The sequence below is a fragment of the Haliotis asinina genome, chromosome 11 (genome assembly GCF_037392515.1).
Source record: "Haliotis asinina isolate JCU_RB_2024 chromosome 11, JCU_Hal_asi_v2, whole genome shotgun sequence".
Taxonomy (NCBI): domain Eukaryota; kingdom Metazoa; phylum Mollusca; class Gastropoda; order Lepetellida; family Haliotidae; genus Haliotis; species Haliotis asinina.
The window spans coordinates 21,445,329-21,469,186 of NC_090290.1; positions in this window are offsets into that span (position 1 = coordinate 21,445,329).

Below are 23,858 nucleotides of genomic sequence, written 5' to 3' on the forward strand. Positions count from 1 at the left end.
TGCCACGGTACAAAAAACATGTCTGTCACTACCAGTGGAAGGATGCCATGGCACTACAATACATGTTGGTCACTACCAGTGGAAGGTTGCCAAGGCACTGCAACGCATGTTGGTCGCTACCAGTGGAAGGGCGCCATAGCACTGCAAGACAAGTTGGTTGCTATCAGTGGAATGTTGCCATGGCACTGCAATACATGTTGGTTGCTACCAGTGGAAGGATGCCATGGCACTGCAATACATGTTGGTCACTGCCAGTGGATTGTTGCCATGACACTGCGACGCATGATGGTCGCTACCAGTGGAAGGATGCCATGGCACAACAACACAAGTTGGTTGCTACCAGCGGAAGGATGTCATGGCACTCCAATACATGTTGGTTGCTACCAGTGGATGGATGCCATAGCACAACAACAGATATTGGTTGCTACCAGTGGATGGATGTCATAGCACAACAACACACATTGGTTGCTACCAGTGGAAGGATGTCATGGTACGACAGCACATGTTGGTTGCTACCAGTGGAAGGATGCCATGGGACAACAACACAAGTTGGTTGCTACCAGTGGAAGGATGCCATGGGACCGCAATACATGTTGGTTGCTACCAAAGGAAGGATACCATAGCAAAACAACACAAATTGGTTGCTACCAGTAGAATGATGTCATGGCACTCCAATACATGTTGGTTGCTACAAGTCTAAGGATGCCACGGTACAAAAAACATGTCTGTCACTACCAGTGGAAGGATGCCATGGCACTACAATACATGTTGGTCACTACCAGTGGAAGGTTGCCAAGGCACTGCAACGCATGTTGGTCGCTACCAGTGGAAGGGCGCCATAGCACTGCAAGACAAGTTGGTTGCTATCAGTGGAATGTTGCCATGGCACTGCAATACATGTTGGTTGCTACCAGTGGAAGGATGCCATGGCACTGCAATACATGTTGGTCACTGCCAGTGGATTGTTGCCATGACACTGCGACGCATGATGGTCGCTACCAGTGGAAGGATGCCATGGCACAACAACACAATTTGGTTGCTACCAGCGGAAGGATGTCATGGCACTCCAATACATGTTGGTTGCTACCAGTGGATGGATGCCATAGCACAACAACAGATATTGGTTGCTACCAGTGGATGGATGTCATAGCACAACAACACACATTGGTTGCTACCAGTGGAAGGATGTCATGGTACGACAGCACATGTTGGTTGCTACCAGTGGAAGGATGCCATGGGACAACAACACAAGTTGGTTGCTACCAGTGGAAGGATGTCATGGCACTGCAATACATGTTGGTCGCTACCAGTGGAAGGTTGCCATGGCAAAACAACACATCACTATGTTGTTGTCATGAAAGATGTCAGCTTGACTTTTATTATTTTTTATCTCAACGAATATTTCCTAACACTTAACTGTTAATGCTGTCAAACTGACCTAATATCTATCCAGGAATATCGTATACAGCACACTGCATATTTACTTAATGTAGGCTGATGGTTTGGGAAGGGCAAGCGTCTAAACTCGCGAGGTTTTCGCAAGATAATTGTAGAGATCAATTTTACACTATGTACTGTAATAGATTATTAAAAGGCTATAAAAAAATCACCTCCAAACAAAAATTACCTGAAACTTTGAGCGTGAAATAAGCCGATTTGTCTTTCAATGACGCAGTTTTCAATAGTCAATACTCCTAATGGCTATGTTGTCATCGCCGTGTTAAATAATGAGGTCAGTTTGGCGTGATTGCGTTATTTTTTTTTAATTTTAGGAATCGTGTTTTATCGTGATTAGCCCGTTCTCTATGCTCATAAAACGCTTGTCCTTAAAGTTTATGGACCATATGATTTAACACGACCATCCTCATAAACTGAAGAAATCAACCTGAAAATACGTTAACAGGCTGTTTCTAGTTCCATAATCAATTTAAAAACAGTTTTGGTTCCGGAATTCTCCTTGCAACCTATTGTTTGCCAACAATTCAATCTATCGGTCCGCAGCACACTCATTATGCGCGAATCTTTAAATTTGCTTCACATAGTTCTCTGCACAATGTACCAATTCTGCACTTATAGTCCGCCAGGATGTGTGTGCCACAGACACAGGTATCAGCTGATTATAAAAGGATATACTGCTGTCATCGGACTGACACACATCTATCGAATGATATGTACCTATTGGCATCAGTACGGCCCGCTTGGAAAATTACCATAATTCATAATCCATAATCTAATCTATGTATTGATATTGTTGTTTGCCAGATCATGTGTGTGCCTCCATCTGAGATTACCAAATGGTACGTAAGTCCAAAAAGTTTCAAAGTTAATTTATACTGACCAAGATTTTTAAACGTAGTATTCTTGTTATTTTAATTTTGGCTAACATATCTTACAGTCGCCAACGGCTGAAGGGATGGTGTCCATCCCACTAGAGTCGATACAGGTAGCAGAGATACTGTAAGTCCCCATGGTCCCTAGTATGGTGATCCTCCTTCTGTTGTTGACGATATTTTTATATTGTATTGTCCAAATTGTGTTGTGATATTAGTTTTAACTTTCAAGGCTAGTTTTAATTCTGACTGTGATATTCTCGTTGTTTTACTGTCCTTCGTCGACAGGTTTTTATTATATACGCATCTTCTATTTCAATATTTAACATGTTCTCGTCACGATATGGCTGCAATATTGCCGATGTGACGTTAAATAAGATTACCGATGAGTATAAAGTCAGACCTTTTTTGGGGGAAGCGATGACATGTGTCAAGCAAGTCAGGGCGCCTGACCACCCGATCCCGTTAGTCGCCTCTTACGGCAAGCATGGGTTGCTGAAGGCCTATTCTACCCTGGGATCTTCACGGGTATGTGGTAAACAATAGGAGCGAAAGTGCATTTATTGCTGCTGATTGATTGAATACTGTCCTGTAATTGGCAACACACATACTTGATAGTTTGAACAGCTGTCAAACCACACTATGAAAAATGCAGAGGTGGGCACAGTAGATCTGTACAGCGTCGTGGCAACTCCGTCGCATCTCCATTTGACTAGACGGGTCGCCAGCGACGCCATACGACGATGTCCACTTCGACACGCTGCTCTGTTCTTAGTTCTGACATCCGTGTAAAAGCAAATCCGTAGGGTCGCCGTAGCAGCACTGTAAGACATCCTTATAGCGGCGGGGTTCACAGCTATGACGCATATGATCGCAGTATGAACGGAGTGGTAGTCAGCGGCGCTTGCTCGGAGATCTCACGAAGTCCTTAGTGATGTCACTGCGTCTCCATCGCGTCCTTATGGCACATCAGCCGAGTGTTACACGGAGTGTTACACGGAGTGTTATTTATTTTACTGCAGGGACCTGCCACGGTGATCATTGCGCTCCCACGGTGTTTCTACCACGTACATCAGAGTTGGCATGGCATTTCCAGTGCGTTGCGAGCCAACCCCATAAATTTGGAATAGAAGCATTCTCATCTTTATCACCCTCATTATACCATGAATGCTAGGTGGTCTACACGTTGACCGTATGCATGTCCAGCTGTCCAGGATGATGCGGGATGTGCACCTCATTCAGGGATAGAGACCGGGAACGGCCATATGGCCGGGTGGCTCTCGGTACGACAGAGGCTAGACGAGAAGTTTGTTATCGACCCATCCCTATGGAGACAGCTACATCAAATTCCTCCTTTTTGCCACCAGACATCTTTGATGACTTTGTCCACACATTGCGTCCACTAATGACCAAACAAGACGATATCGACGAATGGTGATGCTTGCATGCACGCAATACGAACGTTTTGCAACTGCTAGCATGCTTTTAGCACTTTGTGAGGGCGCAGTCAGTCGCCCACTAGACCTCCCTTGGAACGCGGTAACACGTCACGAGCGCGTCGACGTTCGCCGTTACATCTCTTTTGTGAAAATCTTAAATAAAAGACCAACGTTTTCAGAAATTTCCTCCGATCCCATGGAGCTCTGGGAAAGTTCACCACTCTGTGGAAACGCGATAGAGGGTGGAATTTTAGACATACTGAGACTAATGGCTGCTGCCTGTGGATCTTTTGCAAACACCCAATTTACTAAGATTAACCTAAACGCCCATTCATTAACATTACACTGAGGCTACTTTACTGACTTTCGATTACCTCAGTGCCTTGTGAAAGGAGGCCCAGTTGTTATAATTATCCCCAATAATTTGCATGTCACCTGGTACGACTGGTTCTCACCTTGAATCAGTGCCACTAATTACCAAATTACAGTTATACCTAGTCCTTACAGTATTGTGGGTTCTTTTCTTCAAACAAACCTGTGAATCTTGCGAAACTCTAATACAATAAGCAAAAACACTAAAACGTTGCTTGGGTACCAAACAGGTGTCAGGGGTAATCTAAATTTGTTTGCTGACAATCCCGTTTGTAAATGATGTGTTGTTGCATAGTGTAAAGGATGCATTTCCAGCTTTAAATGCAGATTTGTGTTAGTCTAGTTCTCTAAATGTCATTTTCCGGTACGGTTTATAATGTAAATTTATTTCTTAAAAAGACTCTTCAGTAGTCAAAATGGTTGAAATATTGCCAATGAGCCTCTCATTCACATGGTCTTGTGCCGTTCACCGGACAAAGCTTCAGACAATATGCAACCTTAAGTAACACTGAAATCCCTGTACGGTACAGTGGCAACCAGTCCTAGTAATTATGTTCAAGATCAATAAACGTTTGGACTGCTTCGGCTGTTATAAGCTAGATGATACATGTCCTCTTAGCTTTCTGTATATGAAGACTATCCTGTTATTTGTCCTGATCGGGGAGGTCTAAGTCTGTAAATCAAGCCATGGCGCTATCACCCAACATCGGCTTAAGCCAGATGACGTACCCTGATAAATCAGGAGTCGTCATCGTATTACGGTTTGGCAGGATAGTTTGTGAAGAACGTAAGAAGGTCGTTTACGACTCTGGTTGAACAACGCAAGCAACGAGACGTTACAGAGAAATACATCATCACAACGCAAACGTTTTCTTTCATTTGACAAGTACGCGCGCACACACACACGCTCATAAAGAGACAGACACACACATATTTCAATAACTCCCGTTAAACGAATACGTACTGTACAGATATGTTGTACACATGTGTTTCTGTGTTCTCAATACCATAAAGAACTTGAGTGTTACATTCAATTCAGTACTGTCGCTCTGAAAAACGTGTATATGTTTATGGCGATGAGAAATTGTCATTATGAAACACATGGATTACAGCTTTTGGGAAGCTCTGTTTAACTCTGTTTAACATATCTGCCACTTGGCATATTGAAAAAAAATATATCAATCATTCTTAGTTTTTTTAACTCTGACTTTAGGTCAAGCAAAATAACCCAGGGAAGTTCCTGCCAGTCATATTGTATCTGGTAAGCTTAAGTTCAATGATGAATGAACCGTCCAATTGTATACCGAGTTGTTCATTTTATTAGCCATAGGTTTGCTAACTCAAAGCGAGACTACGTGTATCCCACTATGATGTAACTTTGATATTTTATAACATCGTTAAACATCGTTAAACAAAGTATTTCAATATTTAATTCTTTACACAGCGTACGTTTGTAGTCTCCACATTCCCAACGCATTTACTGTTGACGTTATGCCTTTTACCTGAACTATACCGAAAACAGGTTGGTAATGCTTTACTCGTCCTTTTGTAAAACACCGATGGATTGTCAATAACCGAAAATGGCAACAAGAGAAAATACAATCCCGAATTGACTTAACACTGTGAACAAGTGAATCGGTGTGTGAATCTACCAATAATGTACCGCTTCAAATACTGACTGGACGATATAACTTCCAAAACACTACAATTACAATCACAATAGATAATCATTAACGATTCCCGCCATGGGGGAATTGGACGAACATTCAGAAGGTACTTAACACGTTTCTAAATGTTTAAAGAAAATAATACCACAGTAAATAACACTCACCAGACAACTTTTTAAGTCCAAATGGACCTGCGTGTTATCCTGAAATCCATCACATGTACCTTGCCCTGGCTGCAAGAACTTCCCAACAGTGATCCTTTATTGGAGACTAATGAAACAGTCCACGTTGGAGGGAGCCTGCAGCTTCTCACTGAACTTCACCGTCATCATCGATCGAGGTTCGTGACGCCAGGGTTCCATCTAATGCGTCGCGTACATCTGACACATGCGCACTATTCTCGTCTTGTTTCACACATTTGGACATTGGCTCCGCCACATGCATGCCCAACAGTTGTTAGACAAAGAACAGTTGCCTCCCATGAGAGAGGAGTCTCCACGCTGAAGTGCGCATATGATCAACAGGAGAATTACCGTCTCTATTAACTGTGGAGTTGATCTAAACAAATCCCCTCGTTATGTTGTAAAGAAATTGTTTTGAGTATATTTTGATGTGCAAAAATTGTGAGATTTATTATTTGCTAATGATCTGATTGTAGTTATTGTTGAGACGTATATTTCCAGTTATCTTCTTCTTCTTGGCGCAGCATTTGCCAAAGCCAAAGCACTCACCATTCAGTTGAGCATAATACATGGTTAAAATGCCTCATTTATAGTATCTCAATGGACATGCCAAATGGCTAACTGTTAATTCGAACAAGGTCAGTGGGGATGAGACGTCAATATCACAAGTTGCCCCCCTGTCTGACACATCAGAAAGTGAGACAAGAGTACCGTCACACACACACACGTGTGTGACGTCAGTATCACATTTTGCCCACACGTCTGACACATCAGAAAGGGAGACAAGAGTGTCGTCACACACGCGGGGTTTTAATGAGACGTGGGAGAGACAGACGTATTAAGTACTATGTGTTCAAGAACGTTTTCTAACAAAATGGCGTTGAGGTAGTATAGTGGATATGGGGTTCGTTCTTCACGATAATGACAGAATGTGTGAAGCCAATTTCTAGCGTTCTCTACCATGGACTATTGCTGAAATAGCGTAAAACCTCACTCAGATCGTGCGCCAGCAACCGTCAACTTTGCCCAGCTTGGGGTATCAAATGTCGGGCACTACGAAGGTCAGCCATACACAAGATATTAAACAGTATGACATCAAGGTGTCGTGCCTGTATCGCCAAACATGCTGAGCATTCCGGATATTGTTCTCCACGCCTGAAATTAACTGCACAGACATTAATCTTCATTACGCCTTCACACTGATTCCGCCAGATCCCTGCTTTTCCAGATTCCATTGTTGATTACAAATCAGGTAATTTTCTTATCGATCATGAAATACTGATATGAGTTAAACACTGATTTTAACAGTGATTAATGTGTTACTGTATGTAGGTTCAATGTGTGTGGTAAGAATGCTGTTTACCGTTTTGTGGTGCCTTCTAGTACCGTAAGGTGTGTGAATGGGCTTAGTTTTATGCCGCTTTTGGTATTGCCAAGATAACCTCAACTGAAGGGCGTTGGCACCGGAAATGGGTTTCCCCATTGCATTGCACTTATGTTGGAAATCGAAACTGGGTCATCGCCATGGCAATAAAACGTTTTAACCTTTAGGCTACCCAGGAATTCACGAATCAAGCATATTATTTAAGCAAATCTCGAAATCGAGAACGAACAGTGAATTCAAGCGACTAAGATAACTGGTAGATATTGATGGCGTGTGCCCCTGTGCATAAAGCTCAGGTCACAACCAGGTGACATTAAGCAACGATGGACGCGGGCAGTGCTCGGATGGGTGACCGGCAGCTTAACTAGTGAGAGTTTCTAGGACTGAAGTGGTGCCCCACAGGACACATGTGATCTCACCTTAGGCAAGTGTGTTTGTTCACAATTGCCTCTGTTCACCCAGCAGAAAATGGGTACCCGGTGGAATACGTCATGTGACTATAACCTTCTAGCGCCTAACATGCAGCTTGGGTTATCTGGGGTAATAACATGTCTGCCTTATGTCTGCAACTATTGATGTAGCAGTTGTATTATGCTGATATACAACCGTGATTATTTCACGTGCTGTATGTGCGTCTTAGGAATTATTATCTCCCCTTGGCATGTAACAGAGTTTCCCCTTGGCATGTAACAATTCTTCCCCTTGGCATGTAACAGAGTTTCCCATTGGCATGTAACAGAGTTTCCCATTGGCATGTAACAGAGTTTCCCCTTGACATGTAGCACATCTTTGGGATTACGATTTCTCAGTATCTCCTTTGGCACGTTAGATTTACATGAGTTATTAACGTTGCTGAAATTGAACGACAACTGCTGAGTTGACGTATGCAATTTTTAGTAAACCAGCTGTTGAACAGTTCAAACTCATGTACATGTGCCACAGACGTTCTTGCTGTCATCAATTACTGTCCTCCAGAGAGGGTACGTAAGTCCACAAACATTCAAAGTAAATGAAAACTTTCCATGTTTTTAATCTTAGAATAAATGTCGTTTTAATGTATGACTGGATTTCCTAAATTACTAACGGCTGAGGAGATAATGTAATTCGACCTATAGTCCATACAGGAACCACCTGCACTGTTAGTCCCCATGGTGGTCTACCTTCTGTTGTTGGTAATTTATAGCCCGTCTTGTCTAAATAGTGATATTAATTTCTTGACTTTCCACACTAGTTTTAACTGTAAGCGTTACATTCTAGTTGTTTTATATGATATATACATATTTCATTTCAATATCAACCATATATATATGGACCAGACAATCCAGTGATCAACAACACGAGCATCGATCTGCGCAACTGGGAGCCGATGACATGTGTCGACCAAGTCAGCGAGCCTTACCACCCGATCATGTTAGTCGCCTCTTACGACAAGCATAGTCGCCTCTTATGGCAAGCATGGGTTGCTGAAGGTCTGTTCTACCCCGGGACCTTCACGGGCCTTTAAGGGTCACAGATATGACAATGGATGTGAGCTTAATGAAGGGATTTGGCGAAACCACGAATAATTGTATTGTGCTGACAAACATTACTAAGCATATCTGAGGTCATCACCGGGTGCCGTGCAAAAGGAACGAATCTGCCGAGCAAATTTAGGCGAAGACGACATCGCTACCCATGCCTACCTCCGAATGCGAACATTTAATATTAACACAAACATTTATTCTGTGTGAAAGGGAGTTTGACAGCTTTAACAGTGTCAGTTTATAATAAGAATAAGAATAAATAGAATAACCCTTGTTGAATCACTAACGATACTGCCTGAACGAGAAATATTATTACAGCTTTATGATATAAACTTACAAATTCAAACATTTCCTGATTGTTTAACCGTTTATTCATGCTTCTATTTTTTCGGTTGATTGACTATACATGGGGAGCTCATTTATCTACATTGTTGCACTTAATTACATATCCTAGTAACACATGGTGGTAAGGCTTACTGAAGTGTATAACACTTCCCATTTCCGAGTATTGGTTTGGCGATTAGTAAACACTGAAAAATGCTTATCCAGTCCAAAAAGTGATTCATATGACCTGGACCTTAATGTTGTGATAAGAAAGCTGTTATATTTTTGAAAACCTATCCTCCCTAATTAAACGTACATTTCACACACAAACGCTCACTTGTTTGGTTGATTGAACTACGACAACGCTGAAGGGACGTAGCGCATAATATTTCAGTCATCGGAAACACCTACATAATTTCTGCTTCGAATAACACCTGAAATAACACTGTAAGTGACTGAATGCATAAACAGGAATAAACAATTAGAAACAGAATCAGATGGGTATGTGAACAGTGGAATAATGTCCGCAAACTTGAGAAAAGTTATCATAAAATCTTCTTAAGATTGTTAAACATTTCATTTTTCCATCATTTTTGAATGCAGTATCAATTAAACCGTTGTGAAATACAAGCCGGCAACGTCCGTAACGTTTCAATAGATAATCATTTTAGCGTCGTTCGATAGTAAATATATCAACACGATTCCATGGAAGTTCTGTACAAAGATCCTGCTCGAGGAGGTCTGAACTTTTATCACCGAGAGATGATATATATGGTATAAAATATGAGTGTGAGATCATAGTCGTCATCCAAAATCATTCTTCAACGTTTTCGATTTTAGAACAAACGTGTGTGTAACAAGCATGTGTCAAACAAACGTATGCAACAACCATGTGTAGAACAAAGATGGTTGCAACAATCATGTGTGTAACAAACGTGTGTAACAATAATGTGTGGGACAATCACTTGTTTAACAAACGCTTGCAACAGATATCTGTGCAACAATCGTGTGTACGAATATCATGCGTGAAACAAACATCTGTGCTGCAATCATATGTGGAACAATAATGTGTCCAGAACTGATGTGTTTAACAATCATGTGTGCATCAGACACGTGTCTAACAATAGACATGTGTCTAACAATCATGTGTGTAACAAACATGTTTAACAATGATGTGAGCAACAATCACGTGTTTAACAAAGGCGTGCAATACACATCTGTGCAACAATCGTGTGTACAAATGTCATGTGTGTAATAAACATCTGTGCAAGAATCACATGATTCAACAACCAACAATGATGTGCTTAACAATCATGTGTCTAACAATAATGTATGCAACATACATGAGTTCAACAATCATGTGTTTAACAAATATGTACAACAATCACTTGTGTAACAAACGTGTGGAACAATCATGGGAGCAACAATCATGTGTGTAACAAACATGTGTAATAACAATATGTGTAACAAACATCTGTGCAACAAGCATTTCTGCAGCAAATATTTGCAATAATTCTGTGTGTAACAATCACGAGTGCAACAAACACGTTACAAAAATCTGTGTAACAAACGTTTGCAAAAACCTCGTGAGTAACAATGTGTAAAACAAACATGTGTGCAAGAATTATGGGTGCAGTGATCATTTTTGTAACAAAGGTGTGATACAAACGTATGTAATCCTGTGTGAAACAACCATGTGTAACAATCATGAAACCAGTGTGTAAGCCATACTGTTGACAAGCCAGAGTATCACAGAGACGGACCATGGCAACTCTTGCCATCGCAATGGTCTATAATGCACCGAAATGTCCCCGAGGCCATGCGTGCTAAAGAGCGCTATAGCTCCTAAGCGCAATCACCTGTTCCGGTAATGATAGTTCTGACAAAATTCTCAGCAATCCTGCGCTTAGGGACATCATCAAAACGCCATTGTCTTATCATAAAACCTTATATAATTACTTTTGCAGTTAGTAATATTTCTTTTCATATTACATTGTGGTACATATATGTACCTACCCACCGACCTACCTACCTAACATAGATATACTGGATTGTTTGATCCAGACTTAATTATTTACAGACTGTCGCCAGATAACTGGAAAACTGCTGTGTAGAGTAAAACTAAACTCTTATCTTCATCTAAACATTCTGCATTCTGGTTGTTATCAAATCCGGATCTCGGCATGACATGTTCATACTTTAATTACAGCTGTCTAGTCCGGTAAGGAGTCCATCGGATGTGTCTTGTCACTAATTAATCATGTGTTGCAACTGCATGCTTGCCAAAAAAAGATAAGTTGATTTATTTCAGTATGCAGTAACTGAGAGAACCCCTTGACACAAAAATGTGTCATTATGTAACTAATTACTACCCGATCATCTTGCTAATTTTAATTTTAAGAGCACCTTGTTCGTTCAATTACGGTTTATGCATGACACATGTATACAAACTAGTTAAAATTGTCAGATAATGTTATAAACAGCTTACATCTGCACCAGATGTGCCCTGTAACAGGAGATGCAATGCGTCCATAACAGATAAAACACACGATCAATGGATGATTGAGGAAGTGCACAGCGATCCAATATGTCAGATGTTGGGCAAGTCATAAAGAACAGACCAATTCTAGAGGAAGCAATCAGGTAGTCAGCAACATGTGTTGGCTGTGAAGTCCTCCACATGTTACTGCTGTTGACAGGCATCGATAGCGCCTAATACCCCAAAGAAGCACCATCCATTCTTTCCATTTCCATCCTGCGATCTTGCAAGTATATTTGTTTTATGGAAGAAATTAGTCTTTGTCGTGTCGTCAATGTCGCTGTGTTTTCGCATCCGTCATCAGTATTTGCATCGTGACTGTACATTTAACCAGTGAGACAAGATTTAATCTGCATTTTCAACCCAAATCCTTCAAAGTCAGGATTTTTATTGGACTGATCCGGATGTTTACGCTCCAAACCAAAAAACAACCCTGAATGTAAAAAGACGAAATTACAATTGAACTTCTTGCAGACACATTCCTCTTCTAACGAAAGTTATTTACTTGATTTAATCACATGCCTTTACTTTGAAAGAACGCAATCTTCCCACCGATTCCATTGGGCTCCGACAGTTAAATCTCCACGGAGTTACCGATTGTCGATAGGAATGTCCTTTGTGTTCTAACACGACAAAACAGCATTATCCGTACTTAACGCGTTGAGGATACTTTCATGTAAAAAGTTAATACGTTTTGAAATTCTATAAGCTTCTAAAGAGGCACAGCTGGGGCACACCTATTTTTTATACTGACAACAATCCAGCAAGAAATGTCGTTTCCACAAATTGAACCTTTTTTAGCGTCTAACATAATAATGCTAAAAACCGAGGATTTTGTAGCAACTGAATGTATGGCAGCTGTGATGATTATTACCTGTGCGTTGGAGACACGCTGATAACAGAATTTATGAAACCAATGCGATCATAAGTGTGGGTGTCCCACTGGATGTAAAAACACTTCTGTAACATCGTGTTGCATTTGTATAGTGTATGAGAGTGAGTGAGTGAGTTATAACTTTACGTCACATCGGCAATATTTCAGCCACATCGTGACGAGAACAAACATGATTGTAAGGAATATGTATATATTATAGACTCCGTCTTCAAAGTACGGTAAAACAACTAGAGTATCACAAGTCGAATTTAAAACCAGCACATGAAGTTAAAACTAGCAGCATAATTTGGACAAGACATAATATAAAAATGGGCTAAAGATCACCAACGGCTGAAGGTAGATCACCATACTACGGACTATAGTGTATGAGAACATACCCTAACATGTCTACCCATGCACTTCTATAGGGATGCTGTGTTACAGGTGACTTTACGTCTGTTCATGAAGAACATCATGGAAACTGGATGTGTACATAAATATATACTTCGTACATACTACAATGGACTTGTCATTATGCTTAAAATATGAGAGAAATACAAAGCCAATTCACAGTGTCAATGTTGCACTATAACTATCCCCTCCACTTCAAACGATAACCAATTTGCGAGTCAAGAATCTTCTAAATGTATTGTCGCTTTTGTTCGCAATTATTTGTGTACTTACCACTTTTGACTTGTCAGAGTTACAGATACTTAACGATGACAACAAATGCATATAGGTCCGTCTACACGCTATCCTTGTATAAAGCTCAAGCATATGACTAACGGATGTTGAGCCGCTTGTGAAACCTGAGCCCGTCTAGCCACCTTCCATCAAGAAATCAATGACAGCACTAACAACATTTCAACCAAAGGAAATTGCTTTCAGAGCAGAAACAACTCATCCTCTTTACATTCAGTTGTCGTTGAACTCAACTAACTGATGTTTAGAAGCTGTTGGTTATTAAGTATTCATTCGAGGATATGTGTTACTTCCAAACGTCGCAGAGTAACACCTACTGGATTGATGAGATAAACCTAAACGATCTCCCAATAAACATGTGCGAATCCGGGCCTGTCTGTTGAAGGATCAGCGCTTGGCATAACGTTTTAAGTTTGGTTGATACCTTCGCCGTGTCAACACGCAAGAGCCATGAATATGTCAGTTTGTTCGCGATACAATGGCCTTGAGTGAGTACAAATTTGATCACGTTTTGAAATTCAGACCAGCAGGCATGTCATTTGATGTGATATATAAGTTTTGAGTCACTTGAATCACTCACTATAAGCATGCATGGTTACATCAACGATGTATTTCTCCACTAACTGGGGGAACTAACAAATCGTACACACGCAAATTGCACGGGCATCATCCGTCAAAATGTTGAAAACCAAGAAACAATACCATGCACAGATGTGCCAATTTTAGTAAAAGCTTAATAAAATATTGAACTCATGACAATCATCTTTTCAACGTCAGGAATATGTTTTACAACACACCTGTTCACGTGTAAGCACTACATTTAAACGGAATGGAATATTTCGCAAAATCTAGATTAGAACAGCCGATTGAAGAGTAAGTGCTACATTTGTGAGTCTTACCGTTTGATGGGTAGAATAGTTAGGCATTGTTTGAATGTAAGATCTAGGTTTCACTACATACATGCTCCTGTCCTTCAAGCTCATAACATTAGAACAAGCATGTCCTAGACAATGAACACAACAGAAAATAATGGAACACATATGTCAATGCAAACAACGTTGTTCGAAAACATTTCAGCAATATATACCACGATGAGAGGAATACCTTTCTATGATACTTTTTGCTATTGTGTACAAACAAAATCTAACGTGATTAACTAAAAGTTAACACTGTTCATACTTAAAGGAAGACATCGATCGAACAAAGGGCTACAAGAGTCGGAAGTACCACTAGACCGAAATACCTCACTCTTACTACCAGTGTTGTTTAATGCAACATCAGTGTGTTTTACGCAACAGTGAAAGCACGTGAATATCTACAAGGGTATATTACAAAAGGTAGGAGAGATAATTTCCGTGCTTGACATCATGAGCATCGATCCATGCAATTAAGATACTATGACATGCATCTAGAAAGTCAGTCGTGAGTTAATATTTAGCGACATATCGGCAATATTGCAGCCATATCATGGTGAGAACAATTTCATTTATATCAATATTAAAAGTAATACATTTAGAACGTAATAAATCCTGCCATCGAAGGGCAGTAAAAATAGTAGATTATCACATATATGAACACAAAAACTAGCATGTGAAACTAAAACAGTGTAATAACAGAGGATAGTCTACAGCCCGTGTTTTATATCGTATTACATATTGTATTAAATTGTGTTAACTATTAACTCACTCACTCAGTCACTCAAGGCTGAACAAATCCCGGGTTCCTCTATAATTAATCAGTAAAATGTAACGTCACAATTATTAAAAAGAACTTAGTTTGTTATAGCACCAGCCTTTCATATTAACAGAGCGTCTTAGGGAATCTCTTTTAATATATATATATATTATACATCTTAATATATATATATATATATATATATATATATATATATATATATATATATATATATATATATATATATATATATATATATCTGATATATATCCGCATTCCCCAAGAAGTTCTCTTAATATGAAAGGCCGGTGCTATAACAAACTATTCAGCAGTTGAAAAGGCGCATTTGAGCCAAATAATTCTCATCCTTATCGTTATGTGTCGGTTGTGATGACAGGGTCTCATGGGTGCCGATAGAGAGATCTAGTGTAATAAACCATATCAAACTGAGATTCACTTAACTAACATTACCTCATGAAAGTATATGCATAAAGGTGGACAACCTTAGTTTTGGAATATAGTGCCAACTTGTTTTAGGTTACAACACAATAGTAGAAACATATATAGCCCTTCATTTCTAATTCAATGTGAAACACAATTTAGTTCCTTGAGCCCTTAAAATGTTTGAAACAGACGGATGTTTGGATTTGGCATTAAATTTAAATTAAGCTATGTTTCTGAAGCGTTTACGAAGTAGTCCACCAGTAAGTCAAGGTGTATAATCAGTCACAAAGGCACTTCATACTTTGATAGCAAGTTGGACACATTGCTTTTCGATAAACCGATGAACAGTTTTTCGCTTATTTCCAAAGCCTACAGCAGTGCATTTAATACAGCTATTCCTGTCTATCAATTGATAGTAGCAACAGAATGAATTGTGACTTCGCGTCTGCAGTTACAGGGAAATAGGAGTTTTTTATGTGAGAGAGCATCTCAGTGCCAATTCAGATGCGTGTTTTTCAAAAGTGGGCATGCCATATGCGGCTGACAGATTGCCAGGTCAACATGTCTTTCGAGCGACGGTTTTTGTTACACCACTTAAATTGCCAACCTAAGCTTGGGTCTTCATAATACATGTTTATACTTTTTTGTTCAACTCTTGATTAGGGAACATGTTGTGGGCGCCTTGGCCGCAACAAGCACACATTTTTCAACCAGTGAAATCTCAATATTCACTAATTTGCTAAATCGCTTTACAAGTTCTTTTGGCAGTGAAGTGATTACGTCAATAAATGTAATTATTCATATGTTTTTCTAAGCGGTCATTTTTGTAATGAATTCATTATTGAGGATGGAGATGCAGGCCCAAGCCATGTTTCAGTGAATAATCTCTTCACGAACAGCTGGCGTGTAGTGGCTGCACCACGGGGCCTTACATAAGAGCAAGAATATATTGTTTTGCGAAAAACATCCAGTCACGATGTGCTGTTGATGTATCGCTATGTCGAACGTGTTGAACTGAAGCAGCAGTAGCAGCAGCAGCAGCAACGCCAGCAGCATCACCATCAGTAGTAGTAGTACGGGCGGTTGTGTTCATGGTAATAGTAGTTGGTTTATTGGCATGTGTCTAATTAGCGGAGGTGAATGTTTATATGAAGAGTTTTGTTGTGCTGGGGGAGGGGGGGGGGCGGGGTTGTTAGTCATTGTGGAGGTGGAATATTGCTTCTTGGTGATAATGTTTGTCGCTGTGGGGTGATTGTTGTTTTGCTGTTTAGGTGTTGCGTGTGTTCGTCATTGCAAGGGTGGTAATGATAGCCATATTAGTTGTGCAAGCATAAATAAACTCATTAAGTGTCAATATATATTGATATCTTGATTTGTTAATACTACCCTTGTGTTAATAATGCTAACTTTGTGGATGCTGCGGTTTGTAGTCCGTTTCAACCACAACATATCTTTGGCTGAATGTTAAATGTTTCTTGATTTACAGGCTCAAGGTAATCTCCTTGTAAATAGGACAATCGTTTCTTTTCAGCGCAGATCTCTGAATTAATTCATGCAGTGGCATCTTCTTCGACCGTGTAATGCTTGTTGGAAATGTCAACAGAGGACCATGGTTCCTAGTATGGTGATCTACCTTCGGTTGTTGGCGATCTATGGCCTGTTTTATATTGTACTGTCCAAATAGTGATAATATTATTTTTTAAGTTTCCACGCTCGTTTTAAATACTAACTGTGATAATCTAGCGATTTTACTGTCCTTCGTCGACAGGTTCTTCATGATATGCAAATATGTTTGGTTTTTAATGTCACGTATGTTCTCGTCACAATATTGCCTATGTGACGTTAAATATTAACTCACTCACTCACTCAAAAGAGGAAATCATGGCAAAGCTTTAAATCACAGAAGTACTTCCACGCTCCTACATCGGTGTTAGATTCCTTTAACCATCAAAACCAGTTCATCCTGATGATTGCAATTCAATATTCTTACCCAGGAGATACCCGTTGCGGCAACATCGTTTTGTGCAAGCAGGTCCAGACTTATCTGGTCTCCTACTGAATCGTCATGAATCTCCAATTCTAATTCACAAGCCAATGGAACTGTAGAGGACGACACACGAGTTTTAGTTATCATCAGAATATTAGTACAATAGACATTGTTTAATACACGATTCCTACCGGAACTTTTTTTTCTTTCAAGATCGTGCGAGTGCGAGGGAAATATCATTTTCTGGTTTGAGTGTTGTAAATACAATGTGACAGTATATTAGGGCACTGCGCACTGGCAGGAACTCTTGTAGAACGAAAACAATCAGTGCCAATTTAAAACGATCAAATTCCGATAAATACATGTAAAACACGACACAGTGTCGATTCCAATTCCCATATAATTCCTTCAACTGAAATCTAGTGATTATAGGGTTTTCATGAATGTGTCGGATGGAGGAAACAACAGTAACTGAAGTTACCGTAGGAAAAAGTAATGACTGAAAAATGTAGTCTCGCTATGCGATGTCATGTATCAGAGAGCCATTAAAATGGCCTCCTGGGAATATTACACGTGTGCTAGGGATGGAAAATATTTCATGCCTTATTTTAACATATATGGATAAGAAATTGTATTTATGTCTTACAAAAAATTATATCTTTCAACTTTGAGTTTCTATTCTCGGGCACCCGTGGCGAGCCACCTCCTCGTGGCTGGTGCTGGGTAATGCTAAGAGCTCGCCGACACCCCTGTAGTGGACACGGGGGGATACTTGGTCCACCAACCCGTTTGCCGTGGGTTGCGGCTCTGTGTCAGTGGAGGAGGGGATCCTGGTAGATGAGGGCAATGGGAGCAGGACCAGTGTTCCTCAACACACCACTTCGGCCCTGACTTCACCTAGACGGGAGGTTGAATGGGCCCGGTTCAACCAATCGGCTGGTCACGCCAAGCCTTGAGCATTACTGTATGTAATGTTGCACAAAATATTGAGAATTGTAATATGTATATATTATGGAGTATATCATCCGGGTATCCTTGGTGCTGTAAGCTGGAGGCTCGCTTGCTTTAGCATTGTCCTTCTGACACTCAGTGGTGGGTGGGGAGCTCGGATGATGAACCATACGACACCAACCCTGGCTTTTAAAATACCTAACAAAAAAACAAAACGTCCACTTGAAATTGATCCTGTTGACACTGACCATAGACCGTCCCTATCGATTGAGTATTGGCCACCTTTCCTTCTTATTGAGACTCCGGACAACACACCTTTAAAGCTGAACCCTTTCGCAGTATCTAAGGGTATTCAAGGTATTGCTGGGGATGTTAAGAACATGAGACGCTTACGTTCGGGTTCCCTGCTAATTGAGTGTGGCAAGAAACAGCAAGCAAGCAATCTGATGAGCATTGAATCTTTTGTGGGTATTCCGGTCACGGTCTCTGCTCACAAGACCTTGAACACAAGTAAAGGTATCGTCAGAGATCATGATCAGTTGTTTGCTGATATGTCCGACCTTGATATAGCATGCGAAATGAAAGATCAAGGTGTGCTGTATGTGAAGCGCTTTTCAACCTGAAAAAAACAATGAAACATTCTAAACGAATACCTATCTCTTTTCTTTTTCATCGCCAAATGCTCCCAAATCAGTGAAGGCAGGTTACTGCAATATCCAAGTTGAAACCTACATCCCCAACCCGCTCAGGTGTTTTAAATGCCAGAAATATGGACACGGTGTATCTACCTGAGTGTACATTGTGTGTTGTGTGTGCTCACTGTGGTGAGAAGACACACACAACAGAAGATTGTGACAGTGACTTTAAAAAATGCACCAACTGCTCGGGCGACCATTCTTCATTTTCTAAACAGTGTCCAATATGGAATGAGCAAATGACGATTAACAAAATAAAGTTCACCCAAAATATCTCTTTTTCTGAGGCCAAAAGAACTGGTGAAGAGATCTGACCTTCCAGAAAGTTATGCTACAGTAACAAAATCATCATCTTAATCCAGCTCTAAAATAACAAAATCATCCACAGGATGCCAAACTACCTTGACTTGGGTCAGTTCCAACTCCCCACGGGTCTTATACCCTGCTATATCATCCCAGAGTGAGGAATCACTTCCTACTACATCAAAGTCCTCTGATCATATGTCATCTTCAAAGTCACGCTCTGAGTCTCATTCAACAGCTGATAGACAACAAATTGTTAAAACTAAACCCAAACCTAGGTCTGATGCTTCAAAACAACAAAGTGGCAGAGCCCCAAAAGGGTCACAAAATAAAATTCAGTTGTTCAACAAATATGAATCTCTTCAAGACATGGACGTATCTGAAAACGTCCATTCTAGGGCACATACCTTGTCGCCCTAAAACAAAAGTGCAGGGTAGATCCCAAAAAGATTGTACAGTGGAACTGCAGAGGATTGAGGACTAATTTACATGAACTACAGCTATTAGTCCAAGATTTTACACCTTCAGCGTTATGTATCCAAGAGACATAGTTAAAACAAACAGATACATTGAACCTTCGTCATTTTAATGCATATCATTGTTTTGCACCTCAGTCAAAACGCTATTCAAAGCCCTGTTCCACTTACTACTAATATGCAGGCTGTTGCAGTGAGAATTACTTTACATGTAGCGTTTACGCTATGCTCTCTTTATATTTCACCGTCTTCGACGTTTGCCCAAATTGATCTTCAAGCTCTGTATGACCAACTCCTGAAGCCCTGTATTATAATGGGAGATTTAAATGAGCACAACCCACTCTGGGGTAGTGTAACTACAAACACTAAATGTAAATTGTTGGAGGACTTTTGTTCTGACAACGATTTATGTATTTATAATGATGGTTCCAACATATATTTACACCCTGGTACAGGGACCTATTCTGCTCTTGACTTGTCACTCACAAATTCAGAACTACTAAATGAATTCGAATGGTCAGTCCACGATGACCTCTGTGGAAGTGACCATTTTCCCACTATTCTAAACTCTGTAACTCCATCTGATGATCCTCCATCATCAAGGCGGAATTCTGAAAATTTGTAAAAAGCTAACTGGGTTTTATATGAAACACTGTGTGCTGTTGTAACTAGCATGCTTGCCAAAAAAGATAAGTTAATTTATTTCAGTATGCAGTAACTGAGAGAACCCCATGACACAAAAATGTGTCATTATGTAGCTAATTACAACTCGATCATCTTGCTAATTTTACTTTTAAGAGCACCTTGTTCGTTCAATTACGGTTTATACATGACACATGTATACAAACTTGTTAAAATTGTCAGATAATGTTATAAACTGCCGACATCTGTACCAGATGTGCCCTTTAACGAGAGATGCAATGCGTCCATAACAGATAAAACACACGATCAATGGATGATTGGGGAAGTGCACAAGGATCCAATGTGTCAGATGTTGGGCAAGTCATAAAGAACAGACCAATTCTGGAGGAAGCAATCAGGTAGTCAGCAACATGTGTTGGCTGTGAAGTCCTCCACATGTTACTGCTGTTGACAGGCATCGATAGCGCCTAATACCCCAAAGAAGCACCATCCATTCTTTCCATTTCCATCCTGCGATCTTGCAAGTATATTTGTTTTATGGAAGAAATTAGTCTTTGTTGTGACATCAATGTCGCTGTGTTTTCGCATCCGTCACCAGTATTTGCATCGTGACTGTGCATTTAGCCAGTGAGACAAAATTTAATCTGTATTTTCAACCCAAATCCTTCAAAGTCAGGTTTTTTATTGGACTGATCCGGATGTTTACGCCCCAAACCAAAAAACAACCCTGAATGTGAAAAGACGAAATTACAATTGAACTTCTTGCAGACACATTCCTCTTCTAACGAAAGTTATTTACTTGATTTAATCACATGCCTTTACTTTGAAAGAACGCAATCTTCCCACCGATTCCATTGGGCTCCGACAGTTAAATCTCCACGGTGTTGCCGATTGTCGATCGGAATGTCCTTTGTGTTCTAACACGACAAAACAGCATTATCCGTGCTTAACGCGTTGAGGATACTTTCATGTAAAAAGTTAATACGTTTTGAAATTCTATAAGCTTCTAAAGAGACACAGCTGGGGCACGCCTATTTATACTGACAACAATCCAGCAAGAATTGTCGTTTCTACAAATTGAACTTTGTTTAGCGTCTAACATAATAATGCTAAATACCGAGGATTTTGTAGCAACTGAATGTATGGCAGTTGTGATGATTATTACCTGTGCCTTGGAGACATGCTAATAACAGAATTTATAAAAACCAATACGAACCTAAGTGTGGGTGTCCAACATAAGCGTGGATGTCCCACTGGATGTAAAAACACTTCTGTAACATCGTATTGAATTTGTATAGTGTATGAGTGAGTGAGTGAGTTAACATTTAACGTCACATCGGCAGTATTGCAGCCATATCGTGACGAGAGCATTCTTAAAAAAGGAATCTATGTATATGATAAAAACCTGTCGACGAAGGACAGTAAAACAACTAGAATATCACAATAAGAAATAAAACTAGCGTGAAAAGTTAAAACTAATATTCCTATTCAGACAATACAATATAAAAACAGGCTATATAGATCACCAACAACTGAAAGTAGATCACCATACTAGGGGCCATGGGGACTTACAGTACTTCTGCTACCTGCATGGTCCCTAGCTGGATTTACATCATCCCCTCAGTTGATGGTGATTGTAAGCAAGATTAGCCACAAATTAAAATGACACATATTCTACGGCTAAGGCAAAATGGAAGATCAAATTTGACTTCAAATGTTTTGGGACTTACGTATCCTCTCAGGAGGACAATAATTTTACAGTGCTTTAACCCCCCTCGAGGATACAGCCACTAACACTCTAAGTTACTAATTCAAACTTCCAAGCATAAAATATTCATCTATTTACAATTCATTTAGCAAATCTAATTCTTTTAAAAATGCAATAATTAAATGAGAGCTAACAGAATTAAAAAGATCCTTCAAAGTTCGTGAATTAAAATATTTATCCCTTGTGATGGAGTATTCAACACAGTCAAGCAGGACATGCTTGACTGTGATTCTTTCATCACAAGGGATACAAAACGGAGGATCTTCACCTTTTAATAAATACTCGTGAGTATACCTCGTATGGCCAATGCGACATCGTCGCATGATGACCTCCTCAAATCTGGACTGACAACCCAAGTAAGTATAACCGATATAAGGTTTTATTTCATGTACTTTATTTATACCCACTTGGGTGTCCCACTTCTTCTGCATCAGATCACGGATATAAGATCTTATTGCAGCTTTATAATCTGAGTATGGAATAAGAAGTGGTGTCACAGATTTGCTGAGTGCTGCTTTAGCAGCAAGATCGGCCATTGTGTTACCAGAAATGCCAACGTGACTAGGTAACCAACAAAGAACAATGTCGCACTGGCCAGTAGCAAGATTATTGTACAATTCAATAATTTCTATCAAAAGTGGATGTTTACAAGAAATATTTTTAATAGCCTGAAGGCAAGAGAGAGAGTCTGAATAGATTATATACTGTTTATGTTTAGGGTGTCTTTGAATATATTGAAGAGCAGTTAATATGGCGCAGTTAATACTGCTTCTGCAGTAAAAATAGAGCTGTTATCGGGAAGTCTAGAAGATATTGTTCTCGATCCAATGACAGTGGCACAAGCTACTGCACCACCGTCCTTGGATCCATCTGTAAATAAGGGTTTGTAATTGCTATATTTATGTTTTAATTGATTATATTCTTGTTTATATTGTAATTCATTAGTTTCTGATTTTTTAAATGAAGTTAATGTTAGGTCAACTTGTGGCCTAACCAACTGCCAAGGAGGAGAAGAAAGGAGACGGGAGGGAGCTATGTTTTCCAACTCAATTCTGGCCGAAGAAAGAAAGGGTTTAATTCTGTGTCCTAGAGGTGGAACAAGACAAGACCTCTTGTCATACAAATTTTCATAAAGCGGATTGAACACACAGTCATAGGCTGGGTTAGATTTATTAGAATATAGTTTAGTAATGTATTGTAGAGACAATTTTATACGGCGTTGTGAAAGAGATGATTCATCAGCCTCAACATAGAGACTGGCAACAGGTGAGGTTCTAAAAGATCCAAGACAAAGTCTTAGACCTTGGTGGTGGACAGAATCTAATAGTTTGAGGTTGCTTTTACAGGCTCCACCATACACAATGGAGCCATAATCAAGTTTAGATCGTACCAATGATCTGTATAAGTGAAGGAGGGTAACTTGATCCCCTCCCCACTTTGAATTTGAAACAACCTTTAACAAATCTAGTGCCTTCAGACATTTAGCTTTAAGGGATTTAATGTGTGGCAAGAAGGTTAAATGAGAATCGAAAATTAAACCCAGGAACTTGGCCTCCTTTACAACCTTGATGGGAGTGCCATT